Source organism: Cricetulus griseus, chromosome X (genome assembly GCF_003668045.3).
Source record: "Cricetulus griseus strain 17A/GY chromosome X, alternate assembly CriGri-PICRH-1.0, whole genome shotgun sequence".
In the NCBI taxonomy this organism is placed as follows: Eukaryota; Metazoa; Chordata; class Mammalia; order Rodentia; family Cricetidae; genus Cricetulus; species Cricetulus griseus.
The window spans coordinates 116,474,741-116,495,654 of NC_048604.1; the positions used below are offsets into that span (position 1 = coordinate 116,474,741).

The window sequence follows — 20,914 nt, forward strand, 5'->3', positions numbered from 1 at the left end:
GGGTGTGAAGCAATGCCACTGAAGCGGGGAAAGTGTACCTAATGCCAAGATCTTCATATCTAATTAGGATTCTCCACAAAACAAAAATAAAATGAAAAGAGAAAAATAATTTTCTTGGAGTGGGGTAGGAAATGTGCAAGTTGAGCTGAGAACAACATCTTGTAGTGGGAAAAAATAGAATGCAATGAAATGCTATAAAAATCCATTGATGGAAGTACATCAAAGGAACACAGACCCAACTGAAAGAAATCTCAGTGGACAAAGCTGGAGAAATTTGAACAACAAGATAAATAATATTGATTGAAATCAAAAGTATACAATAAGTATCAATGAGCCTATGCTAATATTAAAAATTAAGTAAATAAATAAATGGGAGAGAAGAGACTGTATAAATTCCAAATAACTTGCACAAGTACTTATATTCCCTTAAAGGAACAGCACAGGACTCCTTCTTTAGATGTAGGCTGCATTTGACCTCCTTCCAAAGAGTGCAATGTGGAGAATAGGGTAGATACTTAACAGGATCTTAGCCAGGTGGTCAAGGTCAATAGCCACAGTGATCCATCATGTCAATAAGGTTCCTTGATGATATGATATGATGTGGTAACAAAGCAATTCATGTGTGTGGTTATCCTCCTCAAATGAAGAACTACCTACAGTCTATTGATGAGAAAATATCAGGCAAATGTTGTATAGAGGGCCATTCTACATGCATGATAAATAACCAGTGTTCTTCAAAACTGTTAAGGTCATGAGAGTCACTGCAAATATGAGAAATTGACTCAGTCAAGAGAAACCTAAGGGTACATGAGGGATATGAGCTGAAGAGATGCCTCAGTGGTTAAGAGCATTTACTGAGCAATCATAAGGACCTGGGTTCAGATCCCAGCATCCACATAACAAGTGAGGCAGCTCACAAAAGCCTATAACTCCAGTTCAGAGGATCCAATGCCCTCTTCCGCTCTCCAAATGCACACAGGCACATACACTCATATATATGTACACATATACTTCTAGACTTTTTCCTATTTCCCTCATGAAGTTTAAAATTTGGAGAGTGCATCATGGCTGAGGGAGAGGTGTTATATGGCAGTTAGTCTAAGCTGAGGGTTTTATTACTTATTTCTTAAAATATATTATTGAGTTATATGTTAACCCTGCATCAGAAAAGGACAAAGCAAAGTGATTAAGATTGAGACAAATCATATAATAAGGTACCTTGGTACCTTCTGTCTTGTCCATCGGACAGCTGCGATGGGCCTCAGGAAAACAGCACTCTGATACTTTTGTTTAGTCCATTGTGGTGATCAGATCTCATCAATAAAAATTCCTTGCTAACTGACTTTGCTCCAGGCTTTTGAATACACATAAGTAAGCACGGAACAAGCACTGATAAGAGATCCAGGTTTCTGTACCTATTGATTGAAGAGTGCGATTTACTGCTTCCCAGAAAGTTCTACCCAATTTCAGCTTCCACAGTGTACCCAGAAGTGGGAATGATAAATACCACGGTGTCATTGGGGCTGTCACTTTAGAGAGTGGCATGAATGATGATAAAAGACAAACACAAAGTCCAGCAAAACTTGGATTAGCTTTGCTGTCAGCACCACTGAAATGGGAGATGGGAGAATATTGATAGAAAGCACTCCGTGTCCCTGATGCCATGTTTTATAACAATGACTGCACTGTTCAGAGTTACCTTTCACTGTCTCTGGAGAAGCAGGGATATGCACTACTGCAGAGTCCGCTTTTAGAAAAAGATTCTTGTATTTTCCTTCCAAGGGAAACCAATGAAGAGAGAAAATGGAATTTGAAAGTTTATAACTCTACTAGAAATATGAGACTATATTTGGGGAGTCTTCTTACTACTCTAGTCTCCTTACTAGGAAGTGATGACATTATTTGTCCTCTACAACAAAGGCTAGGACTGTTTTGAGCCATCTAATGGTAACTTGGTTACTTGTTATCCATGTTGCTTTATGTTGTCAGCAATGCTCAACTGTCTTTAGGAATGTTAATGGGATATGTAAGTAACAAAGCCAAAGGTACTTCAAGGCCTGAGGTTGGTGCTGAGGATGTAGCTCCATTAGTAGAGTTTGTTTAACATGTGTGAGGACCCAGGATCAATTGTCAGTACCCCATAAAACAGACACAGTGATCCAGGATTGTAATTTCAGTATTCTGGAGGTGGAGGCAGGGGGTTTCCAGTCACCCTCAAGTACATAGAGAGTTCTAAGCAAGCTTGGGTTACATGAGAACCTGTCTCAAAACATACACACAAAAAGACACGGCAGTGAAACATTCTCTTTATTAAATTAATTAATATTTGTTATAGATGGCTGCTGATACAGCACACACTGTAGAAGTCTTGCTGCATACTCTGAGCTAGCTCTAAATTTGTCTACAGTGCTTCTGAGTTCCTGTGCCTATCAACAGATAACCACCTGGGCTCTTCTTAAGGCACCTTCATCTCTGGTAACTGTGAAGCTTGTATATGTCCGGGCAGGAGAATTCACAAAAGTACTGGGAAGGGGAGGACGTGGAGGGTGGGTTGGGGGGACTGGTGGGGAACATGGGAGGGTAGGAGGGTAAGGGAATGGGGGCATGGATATGTAAATATGAGTGCCTCTAAAATAAAAAAAAGTACTGGCAGATGGAAGCAAACCTTGATCAACAAAAATGGGATTTGATAGATCAGTATTGCAGACTTCATGTCCTTAGGCAAGCCAGTTCTGGGGAAGTTTCCTCAAAGAATTCCCCATGGAATTGAGTTCTGTTTGCCCATAAGGGAAACCAGCTCCTTTTCTGGTCTTTTTTATTTTTTATTTTTTTTTATCGTCCTCAGTTTCTGTAGTCTTCCTGGGATTACACCCTATAGAAACTGTCTGAACCTAAGTGCTGTCTTGGGGTCAATTTTCTGGGAAATTAAAACTAAGAAACTGTTGCTGACATTAACCACTGCAGAGCCTCTGAGTCATAAAAAGTCATGCTCTAAAAACTTATTATTTATGGCTCCACAGTGATTCATCACGTGAAGATTAAATAGATATGCACTGCTTTAGAGTTTGTAGAAAACAATCACCAGCTACTGAAGTATTAAGAAACATTATTTGGACTGTAAGTGTAACCAAAGGGGAAAATATTCCCTTTTAAATGCAGAAACAAAATAATGGCTACATGATAACATATGTCGCAACTCCTGTGCTCAAAAGTCATTGACTTTATCATGTTCTAGCATGAAGAAGAAAACACAGAAAGTATGTATGCATAGTGATCTGAACAAGTGCATGGCAAATAAAGCTGTCCAATCCTTTTAGTTCAGTATCCAATTCATTCCTCTAAAGGAAAATGCCACCCTAAACATTTTTTACTTGCAAAACAATCTTCAAGCTATAGTGCAATTTATTTCACATGACATTTACAGAAAATCAACAGAAGTAGCATTTATAACACGAGAATCCACAAATCACGTTTCCTTGCTCTGGTTATGCATGGAAATCTCATGAGGTTTCTTCTGGTGCTGCCCCTGGGAGTGAGCCTTCAGAGATGATTGTTTCTGTTCACATAAGTATCCCTTTTTCAATGGAAAATTTATGATTCTGTACTGTGGTACTGCTGCTGTCTTCATTCCCAGGCCCACAAAGACGCCCATTGACAAGCATGGTTGCATTCTGCCTTAATAGTTTCATTGTCTTCAGCCTTTCATATGGTGGTCAAAAGAAACAAAAAAAATTAACTAAGGAAATTAAATAAAGGGAAACTGAAGGAGAGACAAGATATATTAAAAGAATAGTTTAATTGATACAAAAATGATTTAAATATAGAAGTTTGGCTGACTCCATTGGTAATAATTATAACAGAATGCAAGAAAGTTTGAAAACAGTATTGGTATCCAATCTTAGCACATTTTTATTCCAAAAGACCCGTCTCTTTCCCAAATACTCCATTCAATGCTGGAGGATGGGCTTCAGGTCAGCTGAGCTCAAGTGCAGTGAGGACTGTCCCTAGGAGCTATGTATTCACACCATTGCCCCACCCCCATCCCCAGCCTGGCCTATTGTAATTTACTACTTAAAGCTGGTTGGCAGCTAATATTGTCTTGTTGAGGAAGAATCATGGTATTAATTTTTTTAACTTATGGAAGTTTTCCACTGATTTAGCCTACACCTTGGATCTGAGAGACTTCCAAGTTTTCACAAGGACACAATAGTTTCCAAAATGGTAAGTTAAAGGTAATAATGGGAAAGTTCTTAGACAGGGAAGGTGTGCTTGGAAGAGTAGAGATACACTTTCCCTGAAATCTGTGTGAACACATTGCTATCTTGTTCACAGCAAGCAAAGCAATTGTACAATAGTCAAAATGTTGGCTCTTAGCTTCTCTGGAACTGCAGCTACAAACAGGTGTGATCTACCATGTAGGTGTTGGAAACTGAACTCAGCTCCTCTATAAGAGCTGTAAGTGCTCTTAACTGCTAAGCCATCTTTACAGCCACCTACTGCTGTTATTATTTTAATCTTCCATTTAAAAGATTTATTTTTGTTTATGTGTATATGTGCATGTGTGTGTGTGCATGTATGCCACATGAGTGCAGGTGCCTGCAGAAGGAGCTGAAGTTATAGAGGTAGTACTGTGTTGACTAATGTTGCTGCTGGAAATGGAAGCCGGGTTCTCTGGAAGAGCAGCCAGTGCTCTTAATCAGTGAGCCATCTCTCCTGGTTCTAGCTTTTTAAATTTTAGTAAAAGCTCAGCAAGTCCTTGCATGCAAGTTTGAAGTGTTTGTGGTAATGTTTGCTGACTACATGATCCACTGTACACGTCTATCCTCACCTTTTCACTTTCTCATCCTGTTTCTCCTCTCCACTGTCTTTTGCAAAGACAAAATTTAAATGTCTTGTTTTTCCAAAAACAGAGAAGATTTCTGGATAAAGTATCCTTATTCTTTGTCTTCCTCTTTCTATCACCATTGTCATGTGAGTACATATGTACTTCATATGCACATATATGCGCAGACATACACATACACACACACACACACACACACACACACACACACACACACACACACACACACCCCTCCTTCCTGTAAGAAAATCAAATCCAAGCCTCCTGTGTGGAAATGCAGAACATTACTGTCAGGCTGGTCCATTAAATATCATTTGAAAGTCAATTTTATCCCAGAGTGGTAAGCAGTGTGCATGCTTATGTCTTCATCTACCTTAATTAGAAAAAGCAATTTGTTGCACATTTCTTTAAAAAAGAGGGAAAGAAAGTGATCAAATTGGAGCTCCTGATAGTGTGAAATGCTTCATGTATTGTGTTGTTGGGGGTGGTACAGAGATGTGAAAGCACTTCGTCCTTCTAAAGTACATGGAGGTTTAAAAAACAGCCTTAGGATTTGCATACTTTCTAGGGAACTTGAACAGTTGTCCATGATTATAGAAATAGAGACTATGTCGCCAAACCTAGGCCCTCCTCATTTTGTTTTTCAAATTCATACTAGAAAACTCCCATTTTGAGTTTAATCACTAAAGATGATCACATTTTCTGTGATTCTTGACCATGAATGGTCTTTAGATGATTTTCCCACGTCTCTCTTTGCCAAAAATGGTCAGAGAGACTGAGAAGGCTACAGATCCCATGAATGTCTGTTTGATCTCTGCCCCCACCTGAACTCCTTCCCCAGACCAGATTGTTTCTTTTAACTAGGCTGGGACAATTTTCACCCTTGTGCTTGTCTCTCTTTGACTTAAATCCCCCCTGATATGCAGGTGGAGTGCCAAATATACAACTCAGATCGTGCTTCAATGGCTTTGGAGTGTCTGGCGGGCTCTATGGACAAGCTGATCAAAAGTCTTTGTGCTTGAGGAATTCAGGTAGCCTCCCCTGGGGCACAAGCCCATAAGAAGGCCTTAGACCGGGAGGAATCAAGCAGGCACAAAGCACCTGACTTTGTGTGAGGAGAGAGTTGGACCGTAGAAAGGAGAAGCAATTGCAACTATGTTCTTTCTCCTCGGTCACTGACACTCTCCCCTGGCCTCTGTGCAGTCTCTGTATTCATGTCTGGGTAGTGGTACAGGATGGCTCATCAGTTTTGCTCCCCTCCCATATTCCATTTGCCACGCAGCAGACAAATAACTGTTTTCAAAGCATAAATCAGAACACTCCTCTGCTTATAAACCTACAGCTTTCCACTCCACTTGGTAGTAAATGAAACTCCCTGTCTGAAAGTCTGCAGGGCCCTGCCTCAGATGCTGCTTGCTTTGCCCCTCTCAGCTTGTAGTGCTTGCTTCTTGTTCTTTCTTTCTTTCTTTCTTTCTTTCTTTCTTTCTTTCTTTCTTTCTTTCTTTCTTTCTTTTTTTTCTTTCTTTCTTTCTTTTTTCTTTCTTTCTTCTCTCTCTCTCTCTCTCTCTCTCTCTCTCTCTCTCTCTCTCTCTTCAGAGTTTCTCTGTGGCTTTGGAGGCTATCCTGGAACTCACTCTTGTAGACCACTCTGGTCTCCAACTCACAGAGATCCTCCTGCCTCTGCCTCCTGAGTGCTGGGATTAAAGACATGCGCCACCACCACCCGGCTTGCTTCTTGTTCTCAATCTCAGAACATTCATTCTCTCTTTAACCTGGCCCATTCTCACCCACTGCCTATGTATTTGCTCTTCCTTGGTCCTGAATACTATGTATCTAGAGGACAGCTTATCACACTGTGGATATGAACATAAATATCACCCTTTTCCAGCTCTTTTCTAAGCTCTCTGTTTAAAGTGACCACTCTTCTCAGGCCGCGTGACCTTCGCACATCACCTTTTGTCATTGCTGACCCTTCTTATAAGTTGTTATGATTATTTTTTGATTTCTAGTTCCTTGGCTCTTCTTTCCTAAGAACAAACTCTGGGTAAATTTACCTTTTCTTTTACAAGAACCTGAGACAAGTGTTTGGTGCCAGTTTTTTTATGTTAGAATATAGAACCTTTTGATGTCTTACAGAAATATAGAAATTTTCTGGGTATAGTGGCCTTTAATCAAAGCACTCGGGAAGCAGAAGCAGGCAGATCTCTATAAGTTAGAGGCCAGCCTGGTCTCCAGAGGGAGTTCCAGGGTGGCCAGAGCTACATGGTGAGACCCTTCTTGGAAAAACAAAAACAAGAAAGAAATTTGATAAATGGATCAGATATTGCATGGGCTTTGGAACATTTAAGGTGATGGGATCAAAGAGATGGAAGCCTGGAAGCCACGGATGACTTCAGTCTGGAGCTGAATTTTCAAAAATTCCTCAGGTCTTCGGGTCACATCTGTTTCCCATAATTCCTGAGAACACTTTTTAACTTTGCCCTTACAGCTTCACTGAGGTCCTTCTCACTGAAAAATTCTTACTTGTTACCAAGCAGGTAAAAATCCATTAGAACTTATGCTTACCTGTGCACTATAGCCGTGTGGGAAGAAAAAAAATGATACTGAATAGATACAAGGCACCTGACCAAGGAATGCTACTTGTGATGATTATTTTTGCATGTGAAAAACATGCAAAATATAATTGGATGAAGCCATGCTTAGAATCTAGTAAGAAATTATTTTGGGTGTGTCTGTGAGGGGAGGCTACATGCATTCCTCAGGCACAAAGACTTTTTTATAGGACACACTAAACTGTCCAGAGAAGTTTAGTGTGTGAATCTGAGTAGAGAAATTCCTTCATCAATGTGGACAGGTATCAGGCTTTAAAGGCAGTTCTTAGTAGAAAATTATAGAACAAATGAGGTTCCCAGTGAGGGGTGGCAAATGCAAATATATTTGAACAAGCATGTTCTGTGAGCATCTGTGAGACACTACTGGACCTCCACAAACTACTGTAGATAGAGACAGGAGTGAGTGAAGTATCTGCTATTGCCCTCTGGGTTGATCAAGCAAAACTCAAGTGGTAACAACCTGTGAGAAAATGTGGAGTGAACTTAGGCGCCAAGGATAGAACACATTGTTTAAAAGTTCATAAACTGGCCGGGCATTGGTGGTGCACGCCTTTAATCCCAGCACTCGGGAGGCAGAGGCAGAGGCAGGCAGATCTCTGTGAGTTCCAGGGCAGCCTGGTCTCCAGAGTGAGTGCCAGGATAGACTCCAAAGCTACACAAAGAAACCCTGTCTCGAAAAAACAAAAAAAAAAGTTCATAAACTGCCAGATTAGGTTGGCTGCCCATGGGATTCCATTAACTGTTGAGAAAGTACTGGCTGGGAGGGAAGGAGCAGATAAGTTTGTTTTAACAACATTGGTCCTGCATCTATTGATAGCATGGCAATGGCAGACAGCATGAGTCCATAGGCCTAAGGCCTAAAAGAAATCAAGTGGTGAAAAGATGAATTAGAATGTAAATCAAACAAGCAAACCGGAGCATAACTGGTGTACATTGCAGAGCATTAAAAAGCCCTATACCTCTGTGCAGTAAAAATGAGCCTGCTGAGGTCTGGGGATTAGTTGATGAAACAGAAGAGTGCTGGTCCATGAATTCTATTACAGAAATTGATGCTGTCCCAGAAGCTATTCAGATAAGATGTTTATAGACATCTACGTAGTGCATGTAGTTTAATTCTCAGATTTTATTTAAGTCTTCCTGGGCATCAGGATTACTCTTCATAACCCTGAATATGGCAATTCTGTCCATTCATTCAACAAATATTAATTGATATTCTACTATGGACCAAGCAGTGAGCACAGCCCATCAGAACTAGTATGATATATTTATTCAAAGAAATGAAACCATCAGTTCAAAGACCTACATACAGCTTTACTTATAATAGAAAAAAATTAACCCAAATGTCTATCAGCTGGAGGACGGCCCACCTAACCATAGTATATCCCTATGATAGAGTACTATTAATAAGGAAAAAAGACACTGCTATATGCAATCACATTGATCAATATAAAAAATTTGCTAACTGAAAAAAAACAGGCATGAAGTGCCATACTGGATGATTTTTTTATAGAGCAGTGGCCAGAAAAAGGCAGTGTTACAGGGGCAGAATGCAGATCAGTGTTTGCCAGTAGCTGCAGGAAACTGATTGCAAAGGGGCACAGAGTAACTTTTAGAGTGTTAGAAATGTTTTATATCCTGATTAATGGTGGTGGATCTATGACTGAATACATTTCTCAAACTCTCTGATCTCTACATTTCAAATGATTGAATACTACTGCATGTAAATTGTGCCTTAGGAAACCCGACTTAGGAAAAAACCCAACAGGCTATATTCTACTAGAGGAATAGATATTAATGGCTCTATATATCAGATGAAACAGATTCATTTGTACCCTACCATACTTCCCATCAGCCCACTTCCAATTTCACCTTGAGGTACAGATGGCAGGTGCCTCTAAACTCATGTTCCTTAAGTGTTCACAGACCTGCCTTCATGCTCTCCATGGTCTGTAATTGTAAAACAGAAAATGCCTGCTTTGGACCGTCTCCCAACCTTGGAAATACTCTTTCCACAGGTAAGTCCAGTCCAAGTGGGTGAATGTGTCAGCTTTCAGAGGTAAGTTGAGCACTGTGGACCAAATATTTTATGTATTTTTCAGGCTATATCAGTGGAACCAAGCACCCATGGCTCAAGTGGCAGCCTCATTAAAGCACCTTTTCTCACTCTCTTCATTTTTTCACTCCCCAATCAAATTACTTTCAGTGGGGCTCTTGTTTTAGGTTGTGTTTTCAGGGGATCCAAACTGAGGTACAATGTAATAATAGATGACAGGGGAAAGTGAAACAGAGGGAATGAATAGATATGAATGCTGACGCAGAAAAGGTCAGGAAAAGTTTTGATGAAATGAAAACCCCGAGTAAAAACTTGAGTTCAGCAGAAAAATGAGCTATGTGCCCATCTAGGGGAGTGTATTTAGGGTCTAAAGAAACAGTAGATATAAATATGGAACCTTCTAGAAACAGCAAAGAGTTTGTAGCTGGAGTTCAGTTAACAAATGATTAAGATCTACAGGTAGTGGGACAAAGTCACAGAGAATTTCATGACCACACAAAGGAAATAGGACTTTGTGAATGAGCTTGAAAGTGACAGGGTTTTAAACAGAGGAACAAAATAACCTAACACGGGTTCTTAAGAAAGACACCTCTGGCTCCTGGATGATCATGATGAGACTGTAAGGTCACTAGTGGAAGTAGGGAGAATAGTCAGAGCCTATTGGAACAGTGCTGGTCAGGAAAATTATGGTGGATGGAATCACAGTGACAATGGTAATGCCAGCTTAGAAGTGGTTATGCTCTGATTGTACTTTGTTGTTAGAACTGACAGAATTGTCCGGTGGCTTGAGTGAAAAGTAAAAATAGGGGCTAGAGAAATGGCTCAGTAGTTAAGAAAGTAATTGCTGCTCTTCCAGAGGTCCTGGTTCTCAAGTCAGGTGGCTCACATTGTCTGTAACTCCAGCTCAAGGATACTCTGACACCTCTGAGGGCAGTCTCTCTCTCTCTCTCTCTCTCTCTCTCTCTCTCTCTCTCTCTCTCTCTCTCTCTCTCTCTCTCACACACACACACACACACACACTGAAAATGCCGCTGCTGCATTTCCAGTAGAAATAATAATTCTGAAGATCACACAATCAACTCAGCTAAACATTATTTGTTTTCAGTGCTCAATGAAAAGACGACTCCAAGCACAAGAATGGTTTCTTCTAATCTACACACCAAAGGCCAGACTTTAGGAAACTCAAGCAGCTAATGTTTCTGATGCTTTAACTATCACTGTGTTCGGATTGTAGTAACCAGTTCCACAGTCTGATCATGTAACACCTTGTTTCATTTCTGCCAAGACTTTTCAAATTTAAGTCAACTAGAATGACTGGGGGAAATATGGAAGCTGTTAGTACTTCATTTTCTCTCTGATTATTTTAACTAGAATCACTGAGGGCAAGGCTTAGAAAACAGCATTTTCTCATGCTTGTCAGTCATTAAGAAAATTTGAGAAACTCTATCCTAAAATAATGGTTAGTTGTCTAGTTTGATTTTTCTGTTGCTATGATAAAATGCTAACCAAAACCAACCTGCAGAGGAAAGGGTTTTTATTTCAGCTCACAGATTATAGTCCATAATACACCACCGAAGAAACCCAGGTAAGAACTCAAAGCAGGAACTGAAGAAGAGACTGTGGAGGAATGCTCTTAGTCGGTAACAGCTAATTTTGCTGAATTACCATTCTGTTTGTTTGTTTAAGATTTTATCTCTCTATGTAGCCCTGGCTATCCCAAAACTCATTTCCCAGCCTTTGCCTCTCAAGTACTGGGATTAAGGATGTGCCCCGGACCAGCCACACCTGGCTTAACTACTGTTCTTATACAGCTTAGGCCCACCTGTCCAGGGAAGCCACTGCCTACAGTGGCCTGGGCCCTTCAACATTAAGAAAATGCCACCACAGGCATGCCCATAAAGCACTCTAATACAGATACTTTGTCTAGTTTGTGTCAAGTTGACAAGAACTAACTGGCACAGTTGGTAAGCTTGGGTCTATTTTAGGTGTTTTCATGTCTTCAGAGTGGGAAGTTCTTAAATGGGAGACCACAGCCAACTCCAAGGGAATAGTTCTTTTAGTAGTGGAATTAGGACACGCATCATGATACCATTAAGAAACTATGGGCCAATATGCAAATGTCAAATTGAGCAAGTTACAATTAAGGTGGAATCGGAACTGTAGCATATGTAATTAGATTTTAACACTATAATGGTTCTCAACAAATGGTCCTTCAGGGCAGTTCAACAGCAGCAGTAGCAGCTTCACCTGGGAACTCATTAAAAGGCAATTTCTCTGGTCTTGCTCTAGACCTGTTGAATCAAACTTCAAGGCATGCAGCACTGTCTTTACAAACTGGGATTGTGATAGTTTTTGGAGTTCAAGAACCATTGTTCTTCAAGCCTGTGAACCTAAGCCACAGAACATTCTTTCTCACATGACTGAGTTCAATATAGGCTGATCTTATTCATTGTATGAATCTGGTGGCTCCCTATGCCTGCTACTCTGGGTATTGTTCTGAATGTGACAGGTCATGTAGCAACAATGATGACTAAGTAGACAGATGCTTGTATATGGAATAGCACTTGTTCTCTACCAAACACCCTAAAAAGATCTTGCATGTTTACTTCTTTTGTTTGTTTGTGTAGCCCTGGCTAGCCAAGGAACCTACTGTGTAGACCAGGCTGACCTTGAGTTCATGGAGATCTTCCTGCCTCTGCCTCCCACTTGCTGGGACTAAAGATGTGTGCTACCACATCTAGCCCCACATTAACTCTCAGAACAGATCTAGGGTAGTACATTGTGTTTAAATAGCAAACTGCTTATTTTGACAAATAGAAGTTGCTTTCTCACAACCTTCACTGTACTCACCCTAACTAGTTTGGACTCCACTGTTAAGTATCATAAGATAATATCTCCCAGGTACTACCTGGACTATGCCACTACAACTGACCTGTCTTTAAAAACTGTCACCAATTTAAATATTCCAGTTATATCAAGTCACATTCAAATGATTGGGAATCACCCCCACCATGGCTCTTTCATTAGGCCAGGAAATATAAGGTATAGTTCCATTACACAGGAGTCTTACAATGGTTGTTGATTATTTTTATCCTTTAAAAGTAATAGAGATTGCATAATTTTATATGATCTGATTTTCATTCAGATTTGAAAGTCATTCACATCAAATTAAAATTCCTTTGGGTTCTTTAACATGCTTTGAATTAAAGTTTATGATTTAATAACTAAAGGGTATGAAGGGAGTGCCAACTGACTCTCTGAATCTTTAGTGAGATGGAAATTTCCAGAAGATTCACAGCCTCTCCAAATGAATGTTTCTTGTATTTAACAGACAGGATAATGGTGGGGGAGAATCCATCCCCTGAGTCAATATACCTGTGATTCTGTCTAGGACTGAATGAAAGAGAGCTTAGTGTAAAGAAAGGAATAGCAACACTTGGTTATTGCCCTTGAAGTATGTAAGACAGAGGTGGAAAAAAGAGAAAAAAGTGTGTAAAAGCCCAGCAGTAGCATGTAAATCACCATGAGTATATGTATATGTATATGTATATGTATATGTATATGTATATGTATATGTATATGTATATATGTGTGTGTGAGTGTGTGTGTGTCCTAACACAAGTGTCTAAATCTAAGGCAAAGACCTTTCTCTTTCCTTTTCTTCCTTCTTCCTTCTTTATCCCTGCCTTGATTCTTCTTTCTCATTTCTTCCTTTCCTCTCTTTTCCACTTCCCTCCATTTTATCAGCTGCCTGCATAATCCAGCAAGAGTTCATTAAATGTCTGGCTTCCAGAAATATGGTCATTGTCATCATCAGTACTTAGACCAGACCTACAAGGATCTGTGTTTGAGGTTTCAGAAACTTGATACTCATAAAGTGGTCCATGCACCAACTGCATCAGCATCAACTGGGAGTCTGTTAGAAATGTAGACTCTGGGACCCAACTAGGCCCTCTGCATGTGGATGACAGTCATGAGGCTTGATCTGTTGGGGGGCTCTCAGTGGCACCAGGAGCTATGCTGGATGCATGAATTGGCCTTTTGGAGCCCATTCCCAATGGTGGGATACCTTGTTCAGCCATGATACAGGGGGAGGGGCTTGGTCCTGCCTCAACTTGGTATTCTGGACTTTGTTGACTCCCCAAGGAAGGCCTTACCCCCTCTGAGGAGTGAAGGGAGAGGAGGGAAGGTCGGGGGATAGGAGAAGGGGATGGAGGGGAACTAGGGTTAGTACGGAAAGAAAGAAAGAAAGAAAGAAAGAAAGAAAGAAAGAAAGAGAGATAGAGACAGAGAGAGAGAGAGAGAGAGAGAGAGAGAGAGAGAGAGAGAGAGGAAAGGAAAGGAAGGAAGGAAGGAAGGAAGGAAGAAATGTAGACTCTTTAATGCCCCTACAGAATTAGGAAACCTAAGTTGCATTTTAATAAGATTCCCAGATGACTGATAAGCAAATTGAAGTTTGAAAATTAGAGTTTTAGAGGCTTTTTTCTCTGACCACACCACTCCTTATCAAACAAAAGTAAGAAATTTTGAAGGGGTGTTCCCACGCAAAATTTGCCAACCACTGAGAACAGTCCCTGGGTTTCTGGCCCTTAAATACCCACCCCAGAGGCCCTGAGCCTTCTTTCATGATCAATATCCAATGGCTTATATCTATATACAACAAGATCTGTATAAAACAGCCAGTCTTCAGGCCTCTAGATGGGAAGGGAGCAGGGACGCTGTTTTGAGGGTAGAATCGGGTGGATCTGAGGAAGATATTTGGAGGGGAAGCTGAAAGATCCACATACATCACCCACATCGGCCCCAGGGTTCCCTCAGTGCAGTGTGTGGGGAAGAGGAAGAAATGACTAAGTGCCAGTCTTGTGCACCACCAAATTCCAGCCGCGAACTGGACTGAGCCCCCACCCCCACCGCCAACTAAATTCACACCTGGCCTTCTAAGTTGTTATGACAGTTTGTTTGGGAAGATAGAAGCAAGTAACCCTTTTTTCTTTAAACATTTGTTAGTTTGATATATAACTTTTAAACATTCAGGCATATGGTATGTGGGCCTCTGTTTGTACTCTTGGCTTAGTCCTGCAGATGTTTGGGGTGAGCCTGCTGATGAGGAACTGCAAAGACATCTAAGGCTTCTCAGCACAGCATGCTCCCCTTGGCTTGAGGAGCCTGGCCGACTGCCTAGCTCCCCTCGCCACCAAACCACATTCCTTTCTTGCTTGGAGATTTTTTCTAAACCTCCTGGCTATTTAGTGGATTTCTTTTAGGATTTCGTCTATCTCTTATTCAAGGTTTCCTCTGGCTTCTCTCAATCTCACCGAATCAGTCTCTTTGGGCCCGAGTCGGCAGTAGAAGCAGCATTCTATTCTGAGCACCTATCTACCCAATGTAGAGCCCAGTTTCTCTAACTTACCAGCTGGGAACCCGAGCCTTTTGCCTGCGATTCTGAATTGTCAGAGGCAAGCGAAGCCCAGGGATTTACATTTTAAGCTCCCCTCCCCGCCCACCGTGATTCTGATGCTGGTGGCTGCTGGACCACACTTAGAGAACTGAAAAGAGAGTAGCTTCCCAGTCCCGATGTGGCCTAGTTCCGTTTATAGCTCCCTCTTGACTACCAATTAGCTGTTTAGAAACTGATGACTCACAAGTGGCTTGGAGCTCACAAAATCCCCTGCATTTATTAGGCATTAGCCTTTTGCTGAGGAATGCAATGGGTACAGGGAACCCACTAAAGTGTAAGACACCGCTCTAGTCATGAGGAACTTGCATTCCATCCCCATTTAACTTACTGTCTTTAATAAAACTCTGAATTCCATTTTGGTTTGTGAGCAAAGAGCTGTATGTATTGGAGAAAGACAGAATACAAATACATGAAAATTCAACTAGTAAAGGATAAGATATTGCAAGGACCTATAAATCTGGATCTAAAGTCATCAATCTGAAGACTAGTTAAAAAGTTTTTAAGCTGATGAAACTCACTTTGGAGAAAATGTCTATTTACGTTGTGTTACCTGAATAAAGGAAGAAAGCACCCTTGTCTTACGGATAGGCATGCACAGATCCTCCATCTCCTCTCCACTTGCACCCCAGGAAAGACCAAAGTGGACCTCAGTTACATCTGTGGGCTAAAAGAGACAGATCTCAGAAACAGTCCATTACACTTTGAGGACTTGTGAAATGAAACAAACTTGGATTGCCACACAGAAGGATTCTTCTTTTGAACTTCTTGGGAAAGTTGCCAATCAAATTTCCTGGGATTTTTTTTTTAAGTGTGAAGCTACTGAAAGCAGTCCCACGCCTGATTTCTCTCTGCTCCTTTCTCCATAAGGACTCAAATTTGTGTCAGAGCTCTCTAGGTGGGACAGCTCCATTCTCAGCCACCTAGCCTGGCCTGTGAGTTCCCTGCCCAGCCAAGCGAGTCAGTGACTGACTCAAGGACCTGTGGGGCTGGTCTGCACATGGTACCACAAGCAGCATTTTCTAGTCCACACCTGCCGAGCAGGCAGCCAACAGGGTGATTTAGGAAGTAGAGAAAAGGGGAGAAGGCAGCAGGGCGAACCAATTATCCCACCTCTTCTCTTTCCTGCCAATGATGACTTGAAGTTTTTGCCAGGACAACTACTAGTCAGTGTATCAGTCACTCACAGGAATGCAAGTGCCTGATTTGGGGAACTTTTCTGCATGGTAGAGGTGAGGGGAAACAAAAGTGGTGCTAGGTGGAAACGCTGCCTTTCCAGTAAGTAATCCGACTATGGGCATGTGGGTGACAAAAGAGAGAGCGCTGACATGGCAGAAGGCCCAATCGAAAATGAGAAAATGAACACAAATCAAATTTATCCTCAATCCACTCAGTTTTTTCTCTTGTTTTTCCAGGCTATTATCTACAAAATACATGGGGGCAGGGGACCCTAACATTTGCTTCATAGAACTCTTCTCCATGCTGCTTGTTGTTGACGGCTATCCAGATCCTGCTCAAATGCTTCCATTGATGGACCTTGGGCTACAGAAAAGTCCTTGGGCTACTGGGATACAAATATGCCAGATAGCACTAGTATGCGTCAGGCATGAAATGCTTAACTCAGTCACAATGGATCTTATGAGGAACCTAAGCTTGGCTGAAAACAGACTTGGGGTAGCAATTTAATGACTTTCAATAGCTGTTAATTCTCAGGAGTCCTGATGTCAGGACCTTTGCATCTGTCTAAAAAACACCCGCTTGTATGTTGGAATTCTGTGACAATCACCTTTTTTAGTTGAAAATAGATTTTTTTCATATAATGTATTCTGATCATGGATCCCCTCTCCCAACTCCTCCCCACCTACCCAAATCCACATGGCATCTTTCACCAGAGAACAAACAGGCATCTAAAATAAAATAAAATAAAACTGGAATAGGACAAAGCAGACAGAAAAAAAAAGGGAGACCCAAAGAAAATCCACAAGAACATACAGATGAAGAGACACACATTCTCACAAAGAAATTCCCCAAAAACACAAAATCTGAAACAATAATATATAGGCAAAAGACCTGTAAGGTTTTTTTTTTAAATGCCCAGATAAAACATGAGACAAAAAAAAAAAAAAAATACCTCCAAAAATATCACCGAGTTCCTTTTATGTGGACGCATCCACTGTGGCAGGTTTTTTGTTTTTGTTTTTGTTTTTTTTTAATTTTTATTAGTTCAAATTAGGAACAAGCTTGCTTTACATGTCAATCCCTTCTCCCTCTCCCTCCCCTCCCCCCAACCCTCCACCAGTCCTCCACCCCCTTCCCCCTCCGCTCCCCAGGGAGGGCAGGACCCTCCACGGGGTCTCCCAAATTCCACAATATCATCCTGGCCTAGGCCCTCCCCAATGTGTCCAGGCCGAGAGAGCATCCCTTCACGTGGGATGGGCTCTCAAAGTCCCTTCTTACACCCGGGAAAAATACTGATCCACTACCAAGAGCCCCCTAGAGTGCCAAGGCCTCCTCATTGACATCCACGTTCAGGGGTCTGGATCAGTCCTGTGCTGATCTCCCAGACAGCAGTCTGGGGTCCATGTGCTCCTCCTTATTCAGGCCAACTGTTTCTGTGGGATTCACCAGCCTGGTACTGACCCCTTTGATCTTCATTCCTCCCTCTCTGCAACTGGGTTCCAGAGTTCAGTTCGGTGTATATCTGTGGGTGTCTGCCTCTGCTTCCATCAGCCACTGGATGAAGGCTCTAGGATGGCATAAAGAAGTAGTCATCAGTCTCATTATAGGGGAAGGGCATTTAGGGTACCTCTTCACCATTGTGGCAGGTTTTTTAAGGGGTTCTTATCACCCATAGTTGGAAAGATTTTAAGTAACTCTGAGTGAGAAGGTGTGTTTTTTATTAGAAACAATCTTATTTTACATATCAATCCCAGTTCCCTCTCCCACCCATTGCCTCCGACCAACCTACCATCCCACCCCCCATCCACTCCCCAGGGAGGCTGAGGCCTTCCAGGAGAAATCATCAAAATCTGTCAAGTCATTTGGGACAGGGCCTAGGCTCTCCCCCATGTATCTAGGCTGAGAGAGTAACCCTCCATAGAGAATGGACTCCCAAAGTCAGAGGTCAAGACCATGCTGGGGAAACTCACAGAAACAGCTGACCTGAGCAAGTGGGAGCTCATGATCCCCAGACTGATAGCTGGGAAACCAGCACAGGACTGATCCAGACCCCCTGAACTTGGGTGTCAATTAGGAAGCCTGGGTAGTCTATGGGGCCTCTGGCATTGGAACAGTATTTTATCTCTAGGGCATGAGAAGGTGTGTTTCAAAGTGAACTGAAGGCAGACAGAAGCTGGAGTCTACAATGGACATGCGAAGTAAATCTGAATTTTCCCAGGGACATTTGGACATTTAGACACTAGAGTCCTCATGTGCTGGGTCGTGTGATTATATTTTCCTCAGGCATTTGTTTTGCTTCATTCTCCAGCAGGCTGTCTCAGCTGTTTCTACTGTTGTTCTGAGTACATTTCTGATCCAAGAACGAATCAGCTAGAATTCTTTTTTTTTTAAATTTTGTTTGAATTACAAACAAGATTGTTTTACATGTCAATTCCAGTTCCCTCCCCCTTCCCTCCTCCCCTGCCCTCCCCAACTAACACCCTACCTATCCCATTCCCTTTCTGCTCCCCAGCGAGGGTGAGGCCTTACATAGGGAGTCTTCTGAGTCTAGAATTCTTACTAAGTGTTCAAAAATCTGACTCTCATGTTCGTAGGAGGAAATGAAATAGAGTGACACATTGCATAACTGGTAAAAAAAGAAAGGATTCTGGCTTCAGGTCAAGCTTGATTCAGGGGTTCCAGTGCTGTCCCAAGGACCGATATTCTTCTGTCTGGAGCCTCAGCTTCCATTTCCTTTATCAAATGGCTTATTCTTTACTTTGTGTTTTCAAGACAGGGTTTTCTCTGTGTAGCCCTGGCTGTCCTCAAACTCAATTTGTAGACCAGGCTGGGCTCGATCTTAGAGACCCACCTGTCTCTAATCCGGAATGCTGGGATTAAAGGCCTGTGCCACCAGCACCCAACCAAATGGCTTTATTCTTAAACAGGGTAAGAAAACATTGGCAGTAGTTTTGTTTTCTTTTTTCTCTCAAATTTCACCAATTCATCCAGAGCAATGTTTGACAGGAGTTACCATAAATTGACTTCCTTTATTTATATCATGTGTAAAAATAGAAACTACTCAGACCATTTGGGAATTAAGCATAGGGCTGAATTTCTGCCCAGACAAAAACTTGTGCTATTGCTGGAAGAGAAGGTAACAGGCACTTTCAAGAAAACAGAATGTGCCTCAGAGGTCTAGCCATCGATTCATGGATGTGCCCAGCTCCTCATAGGGTCTCACACATACACACAAGTAGGAAACAACCAGTATAGGCAGCTTGCCCATCAAACACAAAAGGGGTAAACCAGATTTCTTTTAATCGAATACCAAAAACAGTTTTGAAATCAGAGACACAATTAGGAGGCTGATGGAGGAAGTTCCACTCTGGAGAGCAAGGAGAGGGAGAGAGAGCTAAGGCAAATCAAAAGACATGGTGTTAAAGTGGCTTGGCTACAGTGTGCTTAAAAACCATGTGATTGCAATGCATTGCAGTCATGTTTATGGTGCCTGATTTTAGATGCTATCTTGATATTATATGTATTCATCCATTTAATCCTCACAACAACCCTATGATTCAAAACAATTATTATCTTCTTCAGCATCTCTACCTTACAGATGAGGAAGTCAAAACTCATTGAACTTAACCAAGCTGCCCAACACCACAGAGGTGCAAATGACAGAGCTAACATTCAACCCGTAGTGGCTCTTAACCTTCATATTATAGAATTCCCAATGTATGAAATGAATCACAGAGAAAACAATAAGTTGATGACCCTAGGAATAAGAAATGGCTAAAGGAGTGGCTATGCCATTTGCCATGGCTGGAAGCCTTAAGGACCTTGAAGTACAGAGCAACAAGAGAAAGGACCTCACTCTGTGGCAGAGGTAGAAAGGGGATAATTGTGTCCCATACTGACTAATAAAGTCCAGGAGGCAGTGGACTAGGTGGAGTAGAAAGTAGCTGAGGGCATGTGTTAGCATAGGCTCTGGAGTCTTTGCAAGTCAATTAGTAACCACTAACTTACATGATGGCTGTAGATAAGAAACTAATCTCTGTATGCCTCAGTTTCTACTTCTGGGATAAGGATGACTGCTGTCTCACTCCCCCCTTCTGAATCATTATGGAGATTAGACAAGATAATGTGAAATGAAACACTTTCTACAGAGAAATCCTGTTATAATTATACTCTCTATAGGCACTTAAAAGCATACTTTTACTAAAGAAAAACCCCGTTTTGCTAAAGAGCGTTATTCTGTATCTTCTAGAAACAACTTATGTATTAAAAATTGCATATTCAATGTAGATAATTTGAAAAACAAAGATGAACACCAAGAAGAAAACAAAGAAATCATCTTGAAAAATCTACTCAACACTTAGGTTAAAATTTTGCAAAGATGGTTTTCTACTCCTGTCATTTTTGAAGCTAATAATATTTCACATTAGTATTTTTATCTTACTCACACACACTGCCTTTATTCTTTTGAAGCCCACCTTTTTTTCTTGTAATCACAATGAATATTGCCATTGATCTTTTATAACAGCCATTTACAAAATTTCTGACCATTATCCATAGTAAAAATATATTCATATTCTTACCAGAACACACACACACACATACACACACTGCCTGTTCTTTCAATATACTTATTTATGATTTGTTGTTGTAGGGTGTATTTTGAAAAAAACAATCATTTTATTCATTAGATGATAGATCATTGTAGAGATTTGTCTTAATTATTAATGAATCTCTAATTGCTGGACTTCATTTATAACATTTTACACTTATCC

The 20,914-nt window shown here is 41.2% G+C and overlaps 1 long non-coding RNA gene across 1 annotated transcript; it reads right to left on the reverse strand.

Annotated features, from left to right (window-relative positions):
• Positions 1-3,384: 3,384 nt before the first annotated feature.
• On the reverse strand, positions 3,385-15,037 carry LOC103161215. Its single transcript, XR_003488452.2, has 2 exons — positions 14,919-15,037; positions 3,385-3,699 (listed from the first exon to the last, which is right to left on the reverse strand). It is a non-coding gene; the product is annotated as an uncharacterized LOC103161215 (long non-coding RNA).
• Positions 15,038-20,914: the final 5,877 nt, after the last annotated feature.